Below are 22654 nucleotides of genomic sequence, written 5' to 3'. Positions count from 1 at the left end.
GCACACCAGCACGGCGCCCACATTCGTGTGCATGGGCTTCGCAAGCCAGCGTGTGGCCTGAGTGTGGCTCTGTGCACGTGGGTGCCTCCCAGGGTCTGCCGGCGGCCCTCCCCCGTCCGAGTGTCTGCATGATTGTCTTTACATCTGTGTCTGTCTGCTTTTGGGCTGTGCGTGTGTGCACGCATGTGTGTGTGTGTATGTGTGTGTGCACGCATGTGTCCACTGTGGTTTCAGCTGGCTCTGGCTCAGGGTCCAAGCAGAGGCCCAGGGCCCAGGGCCACTAGCACAAGGTCTGTTGTCCTCTGTCCTCCAGGGCCCCACCCACTTCCCTTAGGCGTCCAGCCCTCCCACCCCACCTGCAGGAACATACCTGTTGGCACGGAGATGTTGGGCCTCCGGCAGAGGGGCGCCGGGCGGGCCGGCCAGCAGTGTCCCCACAGCCAGGCCGGAGCCGAGGGAGCAGTCAGCGAGTGGCCAGCAGCTGGGACTTCCCAGCGGTGGTCAGCCTGCCAGGGTCCACCGCCCCGCCCCCAGTCCCACCCTCCTCCCTGACCTGCTTTCACTTTCAGCTCTGGTCCATCCTCCCCTTCAGAAGAGGTCCATCCTCTGCTTCAACCTTTGCCTCCTGGCAGCCTGGCTCAAGCTGGGCCAGGGCAGGGGAGGGAGGAGCAGAGGGTGGCGGTGGGGTGGGCCCTGTCCTGGGGAGACCCCTCTGGCAGCCGGTCCCTCCTGGGGCAACACTGAGGCAGACGACCAGGCGAAGGCTGTGGGGGCAGCACCCGTGCCCTCACTTAGAGCAGGGGGCTGCTTCCAGGCCTCCTGTCCACCCAGCTCGTCCTGAGGACCAGGGGAGTAGAAAGGGATCTAGAGGGGATGGCCTCAGGCCAGCAAAGGGGACAGCGAGCCCCAGGCCATCCAGAGGGCTCTGGGGGAGAGGGCTCTTAAAGGCAGGCAGGTCCCCTGGTGGTGCGGGCAGGTGAGTGCAGTGCTGTGAAGCTGTCCGCAGCCTCTGCAGCGCTGGTTTGATCCTGGCCGGCCGGCGAGGGTCCCACATGGCGCGGTAGACCTCTCCTGTCTTGCCCGCTGCTCCCCTCAGCAGTGTATTTCGTCAGTCTGCCTGTTCTGCTCCCCACTCTGTCTCTGGTGAATCCGCTCACCCTCCTGGTCAGCTGGCCTGTACCCCGGTTCTTGCATAAATAAATAAATCTTAAAAAAAAAAAAAAAGGCAGGCAGGGACCCACTCAGGCCAGGTGAGGGTGCTCAGAACTGGGGTCATCCTGAGGGCAAGGTGACGTGGGGCCTGGACGCCATGGATGGATTGGGCATTAAACCCCACCCCCATGGGTCAGGCTGGAGGCATTTTGGGGGAGGCTTGCTGAGACTTTGCGGTAGATGCAGCCCCACTCCTGCACAGGGGATTTGCGGCTAGCATCAGGAAGAAGCCCTGTGGGGGCCTGCAGGTGCTACTGGGGTGCTCTGCACAGGGCACGGGGGTGCAGAGAGCAGGGTGCATGAGCTAAGCCACTGGACACAGCCTGCAGTTGGGGCGCAAACTAGACGCTTATTTTTCATAGTCCCGGGGCCAGGCCTTGCGCCTGGGCCTGCAGGCCCATCCTCCTCCGGGGCACAGGCGCTCTGCGCTGCCGGTGCCCCCTCGTCACGGGGAGCCCGGTCAGGTGGGTGAGACCCAGGCGGCTGCTCTTTATCCAGTCAACTTCTTGAAGGCCCTCCCTCCAAACACAGGCTCAGCCCAAAGTGAGGGTTTTTTAAGTACAAGCATAACAGACTGTGAGGTCCCTGAGAGACCTCCACGCTGCTGCCATTTGCCCACCCAGGTGCCAGTGCCACCTCCAGGAAGCCCTCTGGCTTGCCCGCCGAGTCTTCTGTGAAGTGGGGTCACGAGAGCCCCTGACTTCTGGGCAGACGCTTCCCCCTCAGGCTGGACTCCTCAGGCAGACAAACAGGTGGGACAAGCAGACCTCAAGCGAAGGGGCAGGGCCCAAAGTGACTGCCTAGGGCTCCTGCCATGGGGCCCCTGTGAGGGAGACGCCCTCCATTGTGCTCCTTTGACGCAAAGGCACAGCACTGCCTGGCACAGCCTGGCTTTCCCCAGGGCCGGGCTCCCAGTTTGAACACCTGGTCCACAGCTCCGGGAGCAGGTCAGGATGCTGGGCCTTCAACTGTGGGTCACTCCAGAGACTGGCCTCTGAAAAGCTGGGGTCCTCAGGGCCCGTGCATTGCTTCTGGACCACTCCCCAACTCCCGCTGCACCCACCCAGGACCACACCCACTTTTCAGCCTGAGGAAGGGACCTTCCTTCTACTCCATTTCCACATTGTTTTCCCCCAACTTTCTCAGTAAAATTCCTGCAGGAAAGCCCCAGTCCTGGCTCCGAGGCAGCACTGGCACAGGCTGGCCTGAGGGGCCTGAGAGGGCCAGGCGGGGGCTGTGGGGGCAGGAGGCCTGCTGGGCCAGCACAGTTCAGCTCCCCACCTGGGGATGCACAGGCTGGGAGGGGCATCTCTGACCTGAGCCTCAGTTTACACCGTCATAAATGGGGATTTTGTTGTCGGTGTCCCTCAGCTCAGAGTGGACCGTCCACCCAAAGAGCTTGGCTGTCCGGAACATGAGGTGCGTCCCTGGGCAAGCAGCCCTGGCTCTCCTCCCCCCACCCCTTGTTTCTCAGGGGCCCAGTTCCCAAGGCCCGGCCTTCACATCTGGGGTTACGTAAAGGCCCCATGGGACCCAGCGGCTGGCTCAGAACTGCCCTCTCTGCAGACGCCTGGGCTGTACTGGGCAGGTCCACTGCATGGCCAGGTCCACTGCACTGTGAAGCCCCGGCCGGGTGAGCCCATGGCGGGGCCACGTGGCTGAGCCTGAGAGGGGAGACGGTGGGGGCAGCCTGGCCCGGGCCACGGTGCTGCGTCCTCCACCTCTGGGAACTAGGGGCTCCTGGGAAACCAGTGTCCCCCCCAAAAAAAGTGGATGGCCCTGGTATCAAATGCCACCCACACCGCCGCAGGGGGTGGCAGGGAGACCATGTGACCTGTGGGCCGGCGGGGCCGCCAGAGCTGCGCGGGCTCCGCAGGGACAGGCTTTGCTGAGCCTCCATCTCTGAAGCAAATGTTGCAGTTTAGGGGGAGCGTCTGGGAAGTGCAGGGGGCCTTTCTTGGGGAGTCCAGCTCCCGCTGCTATGGAGTGGGGCTCCTGCTGGCACCACCCTCTCCACCCCACCCTTTGGTTCCTACTGGGCCTGAGGCCTTGGGGCCCACGGGTCTTAGAGGGGTAGGGCCGCAGGCTCAGGATCTCTCGGAGGCCAGCGAGCAGCTGGACACAGGGACACGGTGCTGCTGGCCCCACTGGGCCACCTCCCTGGGTCTGCCCACTCCCTGGACACGTCAGGGTCCCGGGAGCTCTGATTAAGGGTCCAGGTCCTGCCACCCAAGGCCAGTCCTGTCAGATGGTGACCTCAAGCTGGGTCACAGATCCGGCCTGCTGTGGTCTCGGGTGGACCTGAGATTCCACCCCAGAGTAACTACTCGCCAGCTGGGGGACCTCAGGGAGAGCCGGGCATAAGGGGTGTCACCCTCTGTTGGAAAGATCAGGATGAAGTCTCAGTGAATGTCAGCATTGCCTGTCCCACACCGGGAACCCAGAAATCACCCCTGCTTGCTGGGGTCCCCCACCCCGCCAGCAAGTCCTGGCCAGCCTGCTGTGAAGTGCCGGCCCCTATTCCCCATCTCCCCCATCCTGGTCCCCACCTGATCCCAGCCTCTTCCTCCGGGGCCTGGTCCTGCTGCCCCCGCGCCAGAGTGCGCCGTCTGAAATCAGGTCTCAAAGCCCATGGGCTTCTGGTGCCCCCAGCATGAAGTCCAGGCCTCTGTGACCCACAGCCCCCACCCACTCTCTCCCCCGTTCCATGCCCTGTCCTGAGAGGTTCCTCTGCGCCCACAGAGCCCTGGGCTGGGGACACTGAGCAGGCCAGCCCCGGCCTGTCCCCGGGGAGTCTTCTGCCTCCCCGGTGGCCCCCCGGCCAGAGCGCCTGGGGCTGCGTGGGTGGGACGTCTGTCTTCCCAGGGACCCTATCTGCCTCCTGCGGCCTGCCACTGTGGCTGGCACCTGAAAACACTTGTTCAACCCACTTAGAAATAATGAAAAAATGAACAAAAGCCCGAGACAGCGAATCTGTCAACTCAGAGCAGAGTGGCCCAGGCGGCCTGCGCGGGTGTGTGCCTGGACTTGGGCACTTCTGTCACCGTGGAAGGGCCACCCCCAGCCTGGGCCCTGGGGCCCCAGCGAGCTCCTTTCCGGGCAGGTGCGGGAGAGACGTTCCAGAGTGCCCGCGGCAGGCGAGGAAGGGCTGCCACCCGCGGGTGGATGGGGTGAGGCCCACTCCAGCCTGCAAGGCCCTGTGGAACCACCAGAGAGGGCTGAGGGAGGGCGCAAGGACAAGAAGGACCTGGAAGGACAGCCATGTCTCCCAGCTGCCGACGGGGTGGGGGCTCAGGGGGACATCCTGGCCTGTGTCGGGGTCTTGGGGCCACGGGGTCAAGTGAAAGCAGCCTCCTGGGCTGCCAGGCCGACTTCCATGCTTCTGCCTCCCACCTCCCTGCCTTTGGGGCTGGGGAGCTATTTCTAAATCGAAGGTGGGTTGGAGAAAGTGCCTTATTCATCCTGGAGGTTAGTGAAGCCTCCAGAAAGAACAGAGGGACCTGTGTCCCCCTGCACCCCCCCATGTCTGCCCACCTGGGCCTGAGGGGGCTGTTCAGTGGCCAGTGCAACTCCCTCTGATGGCTGCGTCAGGCTGGCAGGGGACAGGGACCAGGTGGGAGGAGCAGGAGGGGGTGTGGGCTCCCCCCTGCCAGCCCCGACCAACAACAATGTCGCTGGACCCCACAGGCAAAGGACTCCCACGTGCAGGCCGGTGTCCTGGTCACGGGGCCGCTCCCCAGCCCTGCAGGGCCATGGGCACCTCACGCCATACTCGGTCACGTGCCCCGGAGACTGGGCCTTTTGCCAGGACTGAAGGAGAGCCAGCCTGGAGTGGGCACCCACCCCACTGCTGCTCCTGTGCCTGCTGCACCCAGGCTTGAGGGCACCAGCCAGAATGCCTCCTGCCCTCAGGGTCCAGCCAGGGCTGGAGGCCCCGGGGGGGCAGAGGCCACCTGGAGAAAGTTGGCCAGCCTGGGCAGCCGGGGCAGGGGCACCACAGCAGCAAGCACTGCAGGCCCCGACAGCCTCCCCAGCCCCTTCATTCCCAGTGGAGAGCCCACAAGTAGCCACTCACTTGGCACTCTGGCCTGGTCAGCCTGGGATCTGAGCCCGGGCCCTTGCCTAGGAGGTCACTGGCTGAACAAGAGTCGTCCTCAGTCCTTCAGTCCTCACCAAGCGGGCCCAGTGGCAGGAGAGCCTTTATTTGTGCTTCAGACCTCAGGAGAGGAGGGGTTGACCAGACCCCGGCAGTGGGCAGAGAGGGCAGAGGCTGCAGGCCCGGCCAGACCCTCCAGGCAGGAGGCGGTGACTCCATCTGCCCTCTGGGTCCCGGCTCAGCCCTTTCTCGTCATGCTTGACTGGTCACAGCACCTGGGGGGCCTGGTCCTCAGAGCTGCCAGCACCCCCCAGAGCCTTCCCTCGCGCTACTGGCAGACGTAGTGTAACAGGGGGGTCCCCAGGAAAGGGGGAGGTTCCAGGTTCCCTGCCCCACCCAAGGAAGGGTGGAGCTGAGCAGGAAGAGGAGAAGCTGCAGAAGAGACTGAGGAAGAAGCAGGATGGAGCCAGGAGACCTGGAGGAGGCGCATGGAGCCTAGAGACACGTGAAGAAGCTGCGCTTGTCTTTTGGTCGTGGACGGGGTGACACAGATGTGGGTGAGACCCGTGGGGAGGGGACCATGGCAGCTTTTATCTTGATGTTGATTTTGCTCTTTTCCTTCCGGGCTTGTCCGGTTGTTTGTGACCCTTTGCTGTGGGTCCCCACTGGAAGATGCTTTAGACTTGGGGCAGGCTTTGGGGCCTTGTTCTGGGCCGATCCCATATGGATGGAGTTTTACCCACGAGGGGATGGGTAACTGTGGATGCTTCATTTAGAAACTAGACTCTTTGCCTTACCTGTATTGTTTCCTAGTTTTATTAAAGTTCCTTCCCATTAAAGTCTCCTATGTTTTGTGTTGATGCGGCGGATGGCAGAACCCATTTAGAATAGGCAGGTGTGCGGGGCTTGGGCTGCCCCTCTCCCTGTTCTATAACAGTAGGGCAGGGGCTGCAGAGACATAAAAGCTCCAAGTCGGGGGCTGCGTTTATGGCCGCTGCTGCACCCCATCTGGGCTGGGGCTGGACCGGGCAGGAGAGGGGCTCTAGGCCAGGAAGAAAGGAGGCCAGACCCCAGGAGCAGGAGAGCCCCCTCCCCTGTGCATGGACCAGCATAAGGGGGTGGCAAGTTGGGGGCAGGTCCAGAGCAGACCTGGGCCCCCCCAGAACCAAACCACCAGAGGCTAGCCCAGGGGCTCCCTGGGGCTTTTCTGGACCCTCAGAAGAACCTGGCAGGCTGAGGAGGTTTGGAGCGGGGTACGGTACAAACAGGCCCCTCCTGGGCCCGGGCTGCTGCAGGGGTGGGGTGTATGGCTGACACTGAGGTGGGGAGAGGCAGGGCCCTCAGAGGCCCCAGCTCAGGCAAAATTAATCTCCTGGCATGCCCTCGGGGGACGCGCTGGCTCCTGGGTCCAGATGCTGTCTCCGTGCCCGGGCCCGGCCCCGCTCCTGCCCAAACTCCCCTCCCAGAGGCCCCCCGGACCCCGCCTCAGCAACCCTGCAGACCGTGACCCCAGCACCCACCCCGGGATGGGAGCCTGCCGCCCTCAGCCCGTCTCCCGCCGCGCTGGCCCTGGGCTGCCCAGCACCGGCCCCTCCTCCGCCATGTGGGCAGCGCCACGTCCAGGCACATACCCCAGCCCTGGGAGAGGTGGGCTGGAAGTGGGGGAGAAGGGGGTGGCGCCTGCATCATTCATCCCCAGAGGCCGACTTGCCCCCAGGACCAGCAGTGGGCAGGAGAGGAGGGTCAAGGCCAGGCGGCCCCCCACAGGGGCTGGGGCACAGAGGGTAGGGTGCGAGCAGGCAGCAGGGTCAGGACCCACGGGGGTCAGGCCAGCGTCTGACCCAGGCAGCACTGGCTGCCCCTCCTCTACCTCAGCAGCCCCCAGGCAGCCCCCCCTCACTCACCAGCAGCAGCCTGGCCTTGGGGGCACCCCTCCTCTGGCCACTTTCCGAGGGCCAGCACAGCTCTCCGCTCTCCACAGCGCCCACCTCGCTGGGCTGCTCTCCACAGCGCTCCCCTCCACCACGCTCGAGGACAGCGCTGGCCCAGCAGGGACAGGGCAAAGGTCGGGTGAGGCCAGGCACGGGGTCCCTGCTGCCCGCCCCTGTCCTGCTCTCTGCTCAAAGGGGGCCTCCCATCTAGTCTCCAGGGCAGGAGGGGGGGCCTGTTCCTCGCCCCAGCCCAGCCCTCCACCAGCAGGGGGTGCAGCCCCAGCCCATTTCACAGACAGAAGCCTGAGGCCAGACAAGCCAAGGTCACAAAGTGAGGGGGGGTGCTGTGTGCCCCTCACTGCCCTTCCTGGGGTCGCCCTGCTGGGTCCTTGGCCTCCTCCCGGCTCAGAGGGACTGGCAGTGGTTGCCAAGGTACTGGAGCAGCTTGCTCTAGGCTCATTGTTCAGCACCCACAGTGTGCGGGGGCACCCTACCAACCCCCTGGTGTCCTCAGCATCTTTGGCCACAGCACCCAGCAACCCCCACTTGCCTGCGCTGTCCCGTCCCTGTGCCTTTGCCCGAGGGCCCCTTGTTGGGGCTCCCCCTTGTTGGAGCCCCACCTCCGGTCTGACCTACGACACTGCTTGAGGCCTGTGGGGGTGCTTCGAGGGTGCCCGGCTCACAGCTTGGCCAGGTACGCACAGCTGGGCACGCACGCACGCTCCTGGGCTACACAGACTTCCCGGGGGGAGGGGCCGGGAGCAGGTATTGTAGCAAGTGCTGCAGGTTGGCTGCCGAGTCAGAGGAACAGCAGGTCGGGATCTCCCGCCACGCCCGAACTCAGGACCCTCCTGGGGCCTCCTGCTGGCACTGCCAGCATGGGGCCACCCGCTCTTTTCTTTCTTGCCCTCCTCCTGGAAGCTCTGCCAGAGGCGTGCCGCTCCCCTGCACTCTGTGGGGCGGTGTCTGCAGCCCAGCCTCTGATGTGTAGCTTGGGGGTCCCCTCTGGGGCCCCACTGTCCCCCAACAGTGCTGACAATGTGGATGACCCGACTCTAGAACTTGGGACTCACCCACTAAGTCCACACCCCTTGGCTTGGGGCCTCATGTTTTAGCTGCCTCAGCGCCTCCCCAGGAAGCCAGAGTTGAGGCCGGGACCCTGGAGTGGCCCTTTGCAGCAGGGAGCCGACCATGCCTTGGGGAGCAACCCCCGAGGTCAGGGGGTGCTGAGCAAGCCAGGGCAGCTCTCCCTCCCACTCTGTCCACAACGCAGTGGCCTCCCCCAGGAGGGTGCGCCCAGGAGCCCCCGAGAGACACGCCGTGCTGGGGATGGCTCCTGTCCTCCAGGGCCCAGCACACAAGCTGCTATCCTTAGCGAGCATCACCCACTCATGTCCCCAGCCACACACTGCCCACCCATACCATGCGCTTGCCCACCACTCATCGTCCGCTCACCGTCACCCATGCACGGTTATCTAGCGCCTGTCCACCCGCTCTCCAGGGACAAGCCGTCGCGACCATCCACCCACTATTTTCCCACCATCCTTCCCTACTTCCTTGCATCATCCACCCATCAAGCGTCCACTGGCCACCACCTAGTACCTGGAATTCATGCACTAGAGATTCTGTTTTCATCAATCCATCAATTTAGTGTCCACATGCATCCATCGGTCCAGCGCCCTTCAACCTAGATGACCCGCTGCCTTCCGTCTTCCATCCACCCAGCAGCTGTCACGCCATCGAGTGTGCTCCCAGCACCACGCGCATGTTCTGCACACACAGGCCCCCTACTCCGCCTCCTGACCCGTCCGTCATCCCCACCGGCCACCCACTCACTGAGTAAGCCACCCGCGGGTCATCACATGCACGAACATTGCTCTGTGCCCACCCCATCTCCCTGCCACCCACCCCATCATCGACCGCCATTCTCCTGCCCATTCACGCGTAAACTGAACACTGATTTGCTTTTCTTTTAAGATTTATTTATGCAAGCACCGGGTACAGTCAGAAGCGCAGGGAGTGAGAGAATTCACCAGAGCCAGAGCGGGGAGCAGAGCAGGCAGACTGACGAAGTACACTGCTGAGGGGAGCAGCGGGCGGCAGGAGAGGTCTGCGCACCATGTGGGACCCTTCTTGGTGGCCGGGGATCGAACTGGTGCTGCAGAGGCTGCGGGCAGCTTCGCAACCCAGCGCTCAACCGCTGTGCCACTGGGGAGGCCCCCGATTTGTTTTTTTAAAGATTTGTTTGTTCATGCCTACAAGAGCTGGGGTGTAGGCCAGAGGTGTCAGGGAGTGTGTGTGTGTATGTGTGTGTGTGTGTGAGAGAGAGGACTCCCCAGAGACAGAGCAGGGAACAGAAAAGGCGGATCCACTGAAACACACTGCTGAGGGGAGCAACAGGGAGACAGGAGAGGTTGCTGCGCCATGTGGGCAGCTCCCTGGCCGGGGATCGAACTTGTGCTGCAGAGGCTGCGGATAGTGTCATAGCACTGAGACTTAACCCCTGTGCCCCCAGGGAGGCAGTGCCACGCAGGGTTCTAGGACCAAGAAGAGCAAGATTGCCCCAGAGTTCCAGCTGGTGAATTCATGGTCCCAGGGAGAACAGGGTCAGATAGAGAGAAGGCGGGTGGGGTCCAAGTCGCATCACCCTCCCCGGCTATGGTGGCTGGGCCTTTGCTGGTTTCCCTGGAGGAGGCATGGGCAGGGCCTCCCCAGGGGCAGCATGGCCGGGGCCCCCAGAGGGCTGACCTGGGCCTGGGGCTGCCCCGTGGAAGATCTGGCAATAAGGGTGCAAAGTGGTGAAAATGGAAATCAAGAGGTTGGCAGAGATCACACCAGGCCGGGGCTCCCTGGCTGAGGGGATCCCACATGCCCGCCACTCCGGAGCAGCTGAGCTGAGCAGTGCCAGAGGGGTGTCTGCAGCTGGGGTCTAGACACCTTTGTGTCTGTGCCAGCCTGCTCCCCCGCCCTACTGGCCCCCCTCTTTCCACTTGACAGGAAGTGCTCTCCCAACTTGCTAAGGAGGGTGCCAGCTGCCACCTAAGGTGCTGGGTGTCATCCAAGGTGCTAGCTGGCAAGGGCGTCGCAGCTCCTGAGGGTTGTTCCCCATGGGCCCAGGGGGAGCACTGGGGGCTGCTCAGCCATAAAGCTGTGGTGGGGGCAGCAGGCTGGGGACAGAAGCGTCTTCAAAGACAGGCCTGGAGTCAGCCTTGGGCTCCCTCTCTGCCTCCAGCCTGATCTGGCTTCTCCCTCTCCCTCCCACACCATCGTCCCTCTTCACCCAGCCTTTGGGGGGCGTGTCCCGAGGCCCTGCCCCTCTCCGGGCTGGAGGCCCTGCCCATGCCCGGGGAGCAGCGGAGGAGATGAAGAGGAAGGACCAGGCTTTCTGGAGCTCCCCGGTCCCAGGGAGGCCTGAGCTGTCCCTCCCCGACCTTCCCACCCACTGGGTGCTCCCAGGTTTGAATGGAGGTGCAGGCCACCGGCCCGGGTGGGGAGCTGGGGTGGAGGGATCGGCCGAGGCCGGACCGTTAGCTCTGGGCGCCCTCCTGCGGCCATGCCACCCGGGTGACTGCGGCTGAGCGGTGGGAAACATTAACTATGTCACGTGCCCACAGCTCTGGCCCCCTCCTCTGCCCTCCTGTGCTGACCCTCCGTGAGAGCGGGTGCAGCACGGAGCCCTCTGCCCTTGTGGGGGTGGGGGCCGCGGCAGGGGGCCTGCATTGACCCAGGAGGAGGGAGGTCAGCAGGAGGACACCTCCTCGCCCCTCACCCAGCAGCGGCCCCGAGGCAAGGGTTTTCAGCTGTCTGGCCCCATCCCTAAGTCCCCAGCCGACTGCGCGTCTAGACTCTCCTCTCCAGATCCACGGCCAGATCGCGGGCCGGCGAGCAGGGTCCAGGGCCCGAGAGCCAGTGAGCACCTGGACGCCCGCGATGCCCCCACCGCCTCCCCCTGCTGAGCCCGGAGGCTGGAGACAGGTGTGACCCCCCTCCCCCGGCCACTCTGGGGGGGCCCCTCCCCGGGCCCGAAGTAGACCCGAGGGAGGAGACCCAGGCCGGCCCCCAGCCCCGACCCGCCCTCCGCGACCTGCGCTCCGCGGGTGGCTTTGGGGAGCGGGGCAGAGGCGGGGCGCTCGGGCTCCAGGCTGGGGCTCTGGCGCCCCCCTCGGCCTCGGACACACACGCCCGCTCACCTCTTCCCCGCGGCCGCTGCGCCCCGGGACGGCGCCCTGCGCGGCCAGGAGCCCCGGCAGCCGCCGCGGGGCGCACGGAAGCCTGGGGCGCAGCCCGGAGACTGAGCCCCCAGGGGCGCAACGAGGCCAGCCGCGGGTGTGGGGTCTCCCACCGCCGGCCGTGGGGTCGTGGGCGCAGAATCCCGAGAGCCTCCCGGCCCGCCCCGCCCGCGGCCCCGGCCCCCCAACCCCGGCCCCGGCCCCCCCTTGGGCCTGGGCGGCGCGGAGTCTCCAGGATCAGTTTTTCCGAGGCCCTGCGCCCCTTCTTCCCTCGGGGGCCCGCGGGGCTTCCCAGCTACACCAGGCAGAAAAGGGGGCGGGTTGACGCGCCTCGCCCACCCGGCACCCGGGAAACTGAGGCCGGGGGGGGGGGGCGCCGAGAACGCGAGACGCAGCCGCCCGCGCTCAGGGCGCCCCGCGCCGACCCCCTGCGCACCCCAGGAGGGCGCGGCCGCTCGCCACGTCACAGGCCGGGACCTCGCGGGCTCCCCGGGGGCGAGAGGGGGATGGGGGCTCGGGCTCCGCAGGACGCGGGTCTGGGGCGCCCTCCCAGCCCTCCGGGCCCCGAAGCCCAGGAGTCTGGGGCGGGCGGGGCTGGGTGTCCGGCTCGCGCGACGGGGCCGGGGGCCGGGGGCCGGGGGCCGGGGGCGGGCGCGACGAGGCGGGTACGCGGGCGCGGGGGGCTCCCGGGACGCCGGCCGCCCCACCCGGGCCCCGCCCGCCGGCGCAGCGCCCGCAGCCCCGCCCCGCCCCGGCCCGCCCCCGCGGGAGCCCCAGGCGGGGAGGGGGCGCCGGGGGGCTGGGGTGCTGCCGCCGCGGCCTCAGCCCAGGCCCTTCCCGGCGCCCGAGAGACCGAGCCCCGCGGGCGGGGTCCGTGGAGCCGGGAGCGCGCCCGGGCCGGCGGGGGCGGGGGGCGCCCGGGGACCCCCCCCAAGCTGCGCTCCTGCTCACTGAGGGGTGCGGGCCCTGGGCGGGCCCTGTGCGTGGAGATTGTCGCAAACCGCCTTCCGGGGCAGGAGCGCAGACCCGCGGCCAGGGCCGCCCGCGCGTGCTGGGGCGCTGTGCTCGCGTTCCAGGGGCGCCAGGCGCGCAGAGGCCGGGCGCGCACGGACGGGCGCGGCTGCCCCTGGCCTGGGCCTCGGGGGCCGGGAGGCGCACCTTTCCCGGTGCCCTCCTCGGACTCGGGGCACCGCGCCGCGGCTGGGGCCAGTCAGCGGGCCGGGTCCTGCAGCCCCGGGGAGCGGCCCTGGGGGGGGGCGTGTAACCCAGCTGGGCGCGGGCTCAGCCACCAGGACAACCAGAGGGTTGCACCGAGGGCTCGCCCCACAGAACCGGTGGTCCCGCCCCTCCAGGGCGCCCCAGGCTGGGCGGCAGGGCGGACTGTGACCGGGACAGTCACAACTGGGAGGTGGGGCCAAGCACCCTGCTCGGGCCTGGACCCCTCACCCCACCCCCGACCTTGGGCTGGTTGGTCAGTGGCCTGGTTCCCATGGTCCCGCTGGACTCCCCCCCCCCAAGGCACGCCCTGCGCTGGGCACAGAGGCCTCCCCATCTCTGCACTCCAGGGGTGTGCGCTCTCGGCTGGGGTCCTTGGGCCAGTAGTGAATGGGGGTGGTGTCAGGTCTGGTCCAGGCTGCAGACTGCACTCCAGAGAGGCCAGGGGATCCCCACCTTCTGGGTGCCATGCAGCCAGTAGGAGGCTGGCTGATGGAGAACTCTAAGCTCTGGGAGGGGCCAGGCTAGACCCCTGCCAGTACTCTGATGACCATGAGGAGGCAGGTTGTGCCCCCCCCATAGCCTCAGTCCTTCAGCCAGGCAGGTGCAGACCATTGGACCCGTGGCAGGTGAGGGGGAACCTGCTAATGGGCCCAACCCCTTCCCCAGTCCAGGAAAGCAGCAGACCAGCCACAGCTGTGTCCAGAATAGAGGACCCCTGAAGGCACCACACCCTGTGTTCTCACCAGGTGGGGGTATGGGGGGTGCCCATCAGGACCCAGAGGGAGACCCTGCGGGGCAACCTTCTGAAGCCACAGCGTGCTTCCCAGCAGGAGCCAAGGTCCAGCCCCAGGGGTTCCGGGTCAATGTGTCTGGGGTGCAGTTCTAACAAGTTCCCAGAGCTAGGCTCCCAGTGGGGCTCAGGACCGCCTTGAAGACCATGGACGGAAGGGGTGGTCAGAGACAGGAGAGTCCCCAGGGAGGACCTGTCAGCCTTCCAGCCTCTGTGCCCAGGGGTGTGACCGGCCCTGCTCTTCCTGACTGGCCCTGTGTCCCCCGGGGCCTCTGCCCACTCTCAGCGTTAGTTTCCGTTTCTGCAGGGTGGGGAGGGCCAGGTGGGCAGTGTCAAGGCTGCGTGGGAAGCACTAGGCGCCGACCGGCCTCTGGGTCAGCATTGCCCGTGGGCCGTTCCTCCTTTCTCTAAGAGGCCTCCTCCCAGCAGCCCCACACTCCCAGGAGGCCGGGCTGGCCTGAGCACGGCCACTGCGCCTGGGGCCGAGGCACGCCCTGCCATGCCCAGCATTACTTCACTTCCCCTCCTCTCAGTCTGCTGTTTTGAAAAAGGGGGTGGTTCCTGCCCCTCCCTTACGGGGGTCTCAGCAGGTCGACCTGCCAAAGGCTGGGCGCAGGACACTCGAGGGCCTGCCGGGAGATTGTGAAGTTGTGGGTGCTCTCAGGGCCCCCATTAGGATGCCTCTTCCCTGGCTTCCTGGTCCAGCCTCCACACAGCCCCTGCTGGGCAGCAATTCCCTCAGTAGTCCCTAGAGGCTCTGGGAGGGGAGATCCTAGATCAGGGGCTCAGGAAAACCCCTTTATCCCCTCCTCAGGCAGTGGGGAGCCATGGAAGACCTCAGAGCCAGAGATGTGGTCAGAACCAGCCTTGAAGGATGGGTGAGGCTGCCCAGGTAGGAAGTGCAGCAGGGATGAGGTTGCCCAGGCAGAGTTGATCTTGGGTTCTAGTCTCTCACCTCATCACAACTGTCGTCAGGGGTTGACGCAGGGGAGGCCATGCTGCGTTCAGTAACATGCCCGTGTGACTGCAGGCTGTGTCCTTAGAGAGCTGCGGTCAGAGTTGCCAGACTCCTCCAGCCTACTCGCCCTACCCAGCTGCAGGGCAGCTCACGTGCGCACTGGTTTCATGTTTTGAATGCAGGGAACATTCTGGTGGCAATGGGGTATTTCCTGCCAGGACCTGAGTGTGGGGATTAGGAGGGCAGGGCTGGCCAGCTGGCCAGGTCCACCCCAGCGCCAAGGAACCAAGAGGCAGTGTGCAGTGCAGGGCTATGCCACCCTCACCCCTGCCGCCTGCCTCTGGCTCCCGCCTCCTTTCTTGGGGCACAAATACCACCGCTGGCCCTTCCTTTGTTTGCTCTTGGCAGGTATTGGCTTGTGCCCCTGACCTTCAAACTCTCTGTGGGAGCTCTGACAAGGAGTGAGAGGAACACCCTCAGGGAGGGCCTTGGCCCTGAGAGTCAGTAGCAGAAAAGCTGGGGAGCCACTGGTGAGGCCCGCAAGGGCGAGGGGGATATGAGGACCCCGTTGACAAGTTCCAGGGCTCCCTGCCACCCTGCACACGTCCCCTCTACCCAGAGAGCCTCACCTGGCTGCTTCCTTCTTGCGACACCTCAGCTGAAAGTCCCGGCCAGAGGAGTCCCCTGTCCCAGGCACGGCTTCCTCTCTGTCCCACTACTGTCACTTTTCTTGATGGCCCCACAGCAATGAAATGCTTTTTTAACCCTCTGCCCCCTGCCCTGCGGTCTGCCCTGGACTAGAGTGGCTGGCGGGCATTGTCCTGGATGTTGCTGTACCCTGGGCACTGAGATCTGAGCTGCGGGCAGGTTTTGCGAGGCCGGGTGAGCGGCTGCACAGCCCAGTGTCAGCGGACATGGAACCCCGTGTTATCATCTGTCAGCTGACAGATGCCAAGGCTCCCTGATGCCCGCTGCAGGTGACCTGATGACGACGGTCACTCTAGGTGTGACAGATGGCGGGCACTCCCTACCCACCCCACCCCGGCCAGGTACAGAGCAGAAATTGAGGTTGGTGTAGAAAGGGGCCTGGTTCCGGGGAGTGAGCAGGCTCCAAGGCAGTGGGGCAGGGTTGGGGCAGACCCAGGACCTTGGGGTCTTCCAGGGACAGGAGGGGGGAGAGACCTGGGGACATTGGTTCAAGGACAGGGGCTGTGACTGCAGCAACCCAGGGAGGGGGTCTGGGGAGGCCCCTATCTCTCGTACTCCAGCTACCCGTCCACAGACACAGCCTATTTGGGGACAAAACAGACAGGAGAGGGTGGACATTGGATCTGGAGGGGCAGAGGCACACCGCCCCTCCCCCGCCAGACTCTGACCCTGCCTGCTGTGTGAGGTGTGGGGGAACAGCCCTTGAGGTGTGGGGGAACAGCCCAAGGGCGCGGCCTGCTTCCCGCTCCCAGGCCACCCTGTCCCCGCCCCTCCGCCGGGGCAGCTTCAGCCTAACACATCAGGCTGTGCTTCCTGATGGAAGTTTTCCTTTCTTGGACAGGGACCCAAGGTCACAGGAAGGAAAGAAAAACTTCCTCCAGCGGGCCCCGCCCACCTCCAGTGCTGGCTTCTTGGACTCCTGCCATTGGGTTGTGGGGGCAGGGCAGGGCCGCCCTGAGGAGCCCAGCGCCCCTCTGGAGAACAGCACTTTACCCCTCGGTCTGTGGGTTCCCGGTCAGCACCCTCACTAGTCTTCTGCGGACCCTTTCAACATTCTCTCCAGGCAGCTGCTTCTGAGAAACAGGGCACATGGCAAGTCCAGGGAATACTGTGCCGCCTTCCTTCACCATAGACGAGCCCTTCAACCCAAGGCAATGTTGATTGAGTTACCATGGTGATGGATAAATAAAGCCTTCTCCCAGTCCGCAAATGGTGTGCTTGGAAAGGCAAGTCCCCACCAGATGACTGACGCAAGGGCACGTCCCTGGTCCCTGCCTTGCCCACTAAGGAGGGTCCGACATTATCAACCAGCCACCTGCCTGGTCCCCCCCCCCCACCGGAGTGGCACCATTTGGGGCACAGTGTGGGTCCCTGCTGTTGCCCAGGTGGGTCCTCAGCCCTCATGGGAGCCAAGTCAGCCTCATGAGCAAAGTCTCGGTAGTTGAGGCCCCGTGAAACCCCCCCCCACCCCCTCCCTGCCATGGCTTCCCCTGCCACTTGACTGGGCTATTGAGCAAGGAGGGAAGAACCTGACGTTCCCATCTGGGCCACCCAACCCACAGAGCCTCCCCATCCCACTATATGCCCACTTGGAGCCAGCCTTCACTTGCCTTTGCCCCAGATTTCCTAGAAAAATGTCATTCTTTCCAAGTCTTTGGCTGGCCGGCCTGGTAGCCACTGCCCATGAATCAGTGTAGAAGCATTGACTCCTGGGGGTATTTCTCTTCACTTCCCATCACTTCCCATGAGGTCACAGCTGGGGGTTAAGAAGCACCGATACCATGGAATCTAAGTCACCTACTCATAAAGTTGGTTTCTTCCAGGTCTGTTTGGCCCAGATTCATTTTACCAAGGAATTTCATGTATACACTAAGTGTTTTGTTTTTTTTTTAAAGATTTATTTTTTTATTTATTTATACAAGCACTAGGTACAGTCAGAAGTACGGGAGGGTGAGAGAATTCACCAGAGCCAGAGCGGGGAACAAAACAGGCAGAGTGACGAAACACACTGCTGAGGGGAGCAGCGGGCATGGCAGAAGAGGTCTGCGTGCCATGTGGGACCGTCACCAGTGGCCGGGGATGGAACCAGGGCTGCAGAGGCTGCGGGCAGCTTCGCAGCCCAGCACTCAACCATTGCGCCACCAGGGAGGCCCCACACCGAGTTTTATGATTCAGTAGCTAACATAATGTCTAATTTGTGATGGACAGTTTGGGCTGAGGTCTCTTGGTATCCATGTCCAGCCATTAATTCTCTTCTAAGATGCAGGAGCAAGCCGAGAACAGCTTTTGAATAGGGGAAGTGTTGTTGGCAGAAAAAGGAATGCCTTTCTTCAAATGCCAGAGGCACAGTTCCTGACTGAAGACCACACTCACTCATTAGGTACTGGGTGAACTTCCTACTGAGACCTGCTCCTATTGGGACCTGTGTCCCACTGACATTAAGAACCATAGAGTCTGCTGGTTCTTAAGGCCCAACTGACAGGGCAGCTTGAGTTCATTGGGCTCTGGGTCCCACTCAAACTTGGCAGTCTTAGAAAATGAACCAAAAGGGGCCTCCCCTGGTGGCGCAGCTGCTGAGCGCTGGGTTGCGAAGATGCCTGCAGCCTCTGCAGCGCCAGTTCGATCCCTGGCCACTGGCGAGGGTCCCACATGGCGCACAGACCTCTCCTGCCGTGCCCGCTGCTCCCCTCAGCAGTGTACTTCGTCAGTCTGCCTGTTCTGTTCCCCGCTCTGGCTCTGGTGAATTCTCTCACCCTCCCGCGTTTCTGACTGTACCCAATGTATAAATAAATAAATAAATCTTTAAAAAAAAAGAAAAAAAAATGAACAAAAACTCACCTATTTTGTGACTTTCATCTGTGAAATCTAAAGAGGCCAACCAGGCACTGCCTTCACAGTGGGCCTCTATATTTCTGAAAATGTATTTATTCTCACCTTCATCTTTTGGAAGATATTTTTGATGGGTATAGAACTTGAGGCTGGCAATATTTTCTCTTGTGGTATTTTATTTTATTTTTTAAAGATTTATTTATTTATGCATACAAGAGATGGGGTGTAGGCCAGAGGTACAGGGGATGGAGAGAGGATTCACCAGAGACAGAGTGGGGAGCAGAACAGGCAGATCTACAGGGAGACAGGAGAGATCCCTGGCTGGGGATTGAACTCAGGCTGTAGCAGTGATTGCTCTGAGACTTAATCCCTTAATCCCTTGGCTACAAGGGAGACCCTCTCATTTACATCATTTTCAATGAGAAAGCTGATATCATCTATATCTTTGTTCCTCTGCATGTGAGATCTTCTTTTTCTCTGGTTACTCCTTTTTTTTTTTTTTTTAAAGATTTATTTATTTATACAAGAACCGGGGTACAGGCCAGAGGTGTGGGAGGGTGAGAGAATTCACCAGAGTCAGAGCAAGGAGCACAACAGGCAGAAGGACTGAAAATATTGCTGAGGGGAGTAGGGGGCGAGACAGGAGAGGTCTGTTGCGCCATGTGGGTAGCTCCCTGGCCGGCCAGGAATTGAACCCGTACTGGAGAGGCTGTGGACAGCTTCACAGTGCTGCGCTCAACCCGCAGTGCCACTGGGCAAGCCCGGGTTACTCTATCGTTTTAAGCACTAGTTTTGGGCAATTTGAATGTGGTATGCCTTAAAGTACCTTTTTTTTTTTTCCTATTTCTTATGCTTGAGGTTCATCGAAACTCTGGATTTGTGAATCATGGTTTTCACAGAGGTTGGAAAATTTTTAGCCGTTATTTCTTCAAATACTTTTTTTTGTTCTTTTTCTTGTTGTTCTCCTTCAGGACCCCAGTCATCCACATATGAGTTCAGCTGTGTTCATGTTTTCGGGTTCTTTCTTTCCTCACTGTTTTATTTATTTATTTATTTTTTTAAATTTTATTGTTATATTCACCATACAATTGCAGCCCCCCCATTCTGACCCCAATCCCTCCCCTCCCGCCCCCGCCCCCCTAAAAGTGTCTCTGGTTCATAGTTTTTTGTTGATTTTGATTTTCACTTTCTTATAGTTATTCATTTTCCTGGTCCCTTATTTAAGTTTTCTAGATTCCTGCTATGAGTGAGACCATCCGGTATTTTTCTTTTTCTTTTTGGCTTATTTCGCTGAGCATGATCCCTTCCAGCGCCATCCATGTTGCTGCAAATGGCACGGGTTTATCTTTTTTGAATGCTGAGTAATATTCCATGGTATATATGTACCACATCTTCTTGATCCAGTCATCTACTTTTGGGCATTTGGGTTGTTTCCAAAGCTTAGCTATTGTAAACAGTGCTGCTATAAACATAGGGGTGCAGGTGCTCTTTGGAATTGATGTTTCTGTGTCCTTTGGGTAAATACCTAGGAGTGGAATTGCTGGATCATATGGAAGCTCTATGTTTAGTAGGTCCAGAAATCTCCACACAGCTCTCCACAGTGGTTGGACCAGTTTGCACTCCCACCAACAGTGCAGAAGAGTTCCTTTTTCTCCACACCCTCGCCAGCATTTGTTGTTGCTAGTTTTTTTAATATGTGCCATTCTCACTGGTGTGAGATGGTATCTCATGGTAGTTTTGATTTGTATTTCCCTGATGGCAAGTGATGTTGAACATTTTTTCATATGCCTGTTGGCCATTTGCATTTCCTCTTCAGAGAAGTTTCTTTTTAGCTCTTCTGCCCATTTTTTGACTGGATTATTTTCTTTGTTGTTGCTGAGTCTCATCAGCTCTTTGCAGATTTTTGTGATCAGTCCTTTATCATTAGTGTTGGGTGCAAAAATGTTCTCCCAGTTGGTGGGGTTTCTCTTTGTTTTTGTTATTGTCTCTTTTGCTGTGCAGAAGCTCTTTAATTTGATGTAGTCCCAGCTGTTTATCTTTGCTTTCACTATCACTGCTTTGGGTGATGTGTCTGTAAAGATGTCTTTGATGTGCAGATCACGTAGTGTTTCGCCTATATTTCCTTCTATATATTTTATGGTTTCAGGTCTTATGTCTAGTTCTTTAATCCATTTTGAGTTGATTTTTGTGTATGGTGTCCTCACTGTTTTATTTTGGATACATTCTATTCCTAATCTTTCAAATTAGAAAATCTTTTCTTATGTAATATGTAATCTGCCATTAATATCACTTAATTTTCATAACAAAAATTGTAGGCTTCATCTTGAAAAGTTCTATTACTGTTTTGAAAATATCTTTCATCATTCTACTATCTTTTTCAGGTTTTGAAAATGCATTTCAGAGATTTACTGACACGTGGCCATGCTTTTTTTTTTACTTACCTAGGGTCCACAGTTGCTATGTTAGCATTCTTCTCTGCTAATTCTAACATCTGTTCTGGGTTGGTTTTGATAAACTGATCATTCTCTTCATTTTGACTCTGTTGTCTTGCCTGTGTGCATGCCGTCCAGTCTGTGATTGGAGGCCAGGCATGATTTCACCTTTTTGGATGCTGGGTATATTTATATTTCTGTGCATTGTCTTGAGCTTTGTTCTGGGATGCCGTTGAATTACTTGAAAACAGTTCAACACTAGGGCCTTGTTTCATGCTTTTTTAGGCTGATCGGGGGCAGTGCTCAGTCTAGGTCTGATTCCCACTACTAAGGCACACACATCTTGAGAATTCTACCCAATGCCCATGATTCATGAGTTCTAGTATGCCTAGTGGGGACAACACTATTTTTAACCTATGTGATACCAGGCACTGTGTCCTCTGACTTTTGAATGGTCCTTTCCCCAGTCTGGAGTCATTTCCTCTCACAGTATGCTGCCACGTACTTGGGGGCCCTCTGCAGACCTCCAGGGTTCTCTGTTTACATACCTGCTTGTTTAAGGGGCATCAGGAGAGGGGGGTCAGCTTTACATTTTGCCAGACCAGAGGAGACAGCAGTGCCCCTCAGAAGCTCTGCCTTCCTCCCTGTTTGTAGCAGCCCCAGGTGGGTGGGAGTGGGGGGCTAAGCTAACTGACAAGGGACTGGGCCAGGAACGTGGGAGATGCCCAGCACAGCCCTTTCCCAGCGCTCAGTTAGGTCCTGAGGGGCTCCAGTGGGCGATGTCAGGTTAAATCAACCTCAGACATTTCACTTGACAAACCTAGGCGTTTTAATTTTGGGGCCAAGTCATCATTGCAGCTTGAAGTTAAGGTGTAGTATATACCGCCGGTGCTGGGGCTAAGGTGAGGCATGGTACTGCTTGCTGGGCAGCAAAGACCAGAAACGAATGGAGCCAGCCCAAGAGAGGTAATTATAGGGATGCTGTTATGGACTAATGTTTGTGTGCCCCACATCCATACACTGAAATACTAATGCCCAATGTGATGTATTCGGGGGCGTGGGGCCTTTGGGAGGTGATGCATTCACGGGGGTGGAGCCCTCATGAATGGGATTAGTGCCATATAAGAGGCCAGGGAGTTACTTCTTTCTACCATGGGAGGGCACGGTAAAGGCAGGCCTCTGTAAAACAGGATCAGGGCACTCACTCACACAGACCCTGGCCACACAGGCAGCCCATCGATTTCCAGCCTCCAGAGCTGTGATAAATAAATGTCTGTTGTTTGCAGCTACCCAGACTGGTGCTTTGTTATAGCAGCCAGAAGTGACGAAGACAGATCGAGACCTGTGGGTGCCCGATAACAGCGCCAGTCTCTGGTCTGGTCTGGAGCACTCAGGACTGCTCCTTCCACCAGCCGGTGCAAGGGGTCTGGTCTTTGAAATAGTACTACTAGCTTCTAGAGCACGGACACTTGTGAGCCAGGTGCTGTTCAAGATGTTCGATGGGTGTTGAAAAGCATTTAATCCTCTGGGAAACTTGCTGAAATACTAGGGTATTTCACTTTTTATACTTGAAGGATTTGAGATACAGAAAGATTTCTTGCTTCCAGACTAGTGTGCAAGACCCCTGGGCACCCACGGAGCCCTGTGCTGGGACGGAAGCTGTGGGTGACCCAGCCTAGGAGTGAGGCAAGGCAGCCCTGGAGGTAAGGTGGGGGCGCATTTGTGACCAGACAAGTGCAGGTGGCTGTAGGGGGGCACCCAGGGTGGGGACTTGGCAAATGCAAAGGCCCCGCAGCAGGAGGGAGCGAGGTCAGCAAGAACGGAGTGCGAGGCCCGAGGGCAGAGGGTAAGGGCAGGGCTGCCAGCTGGGCAGGGCCAGGCTGAACCTGCTGGGTCTGTAATGAGCAACGTGCTGCCCACAGGGGGACGCCGGGGAAGGCCGAGGTCACGCACTGGGACAGAGACAGAAAAGGGGCGAGGCACGGGCCGATTTCCAGGGCTGGTCCCCCTACCTGAGACACCAAAGCAGAGCGTCGCCCCAGCAGGGGGAAGCCCGGGGTGCAGCCAGGCGCCCCCCAGCCCCTGCTCCCGCGGCCTCGGGCCTCTCGGCCCGACAGGCCCCACCTCAGCGAGCGCCCTGGCGCGGCGTCTCCCCGGCTCCCCTCGCCCACGCCGGCCACGCTGCCCCAACGGGCCCCCGGCGCGGGCCTCTAAAACGAACGATTTTTTTTCTTTTCGGGAATTCGGGTTG

Source organism: Talpa occidentalis, unplaced genomic scaffold, assembly GCF_014898055.3.
Source record: "Talpa occidentalis isolate TD23 unplaced genomic scaffold, MPIMG_talOcc4v2.1 talOcc4.11, whole genome shotgun sequence".
Classification (NCBI taxonomy): Eukaryota; Metazoa; Chordata; class Mammalia; order Eulipotyphla; family Talpidae; genus Talpa; species Talpa occidentalis.
This window is presented reverse-complemented; position numbering follows the sequence as displayed.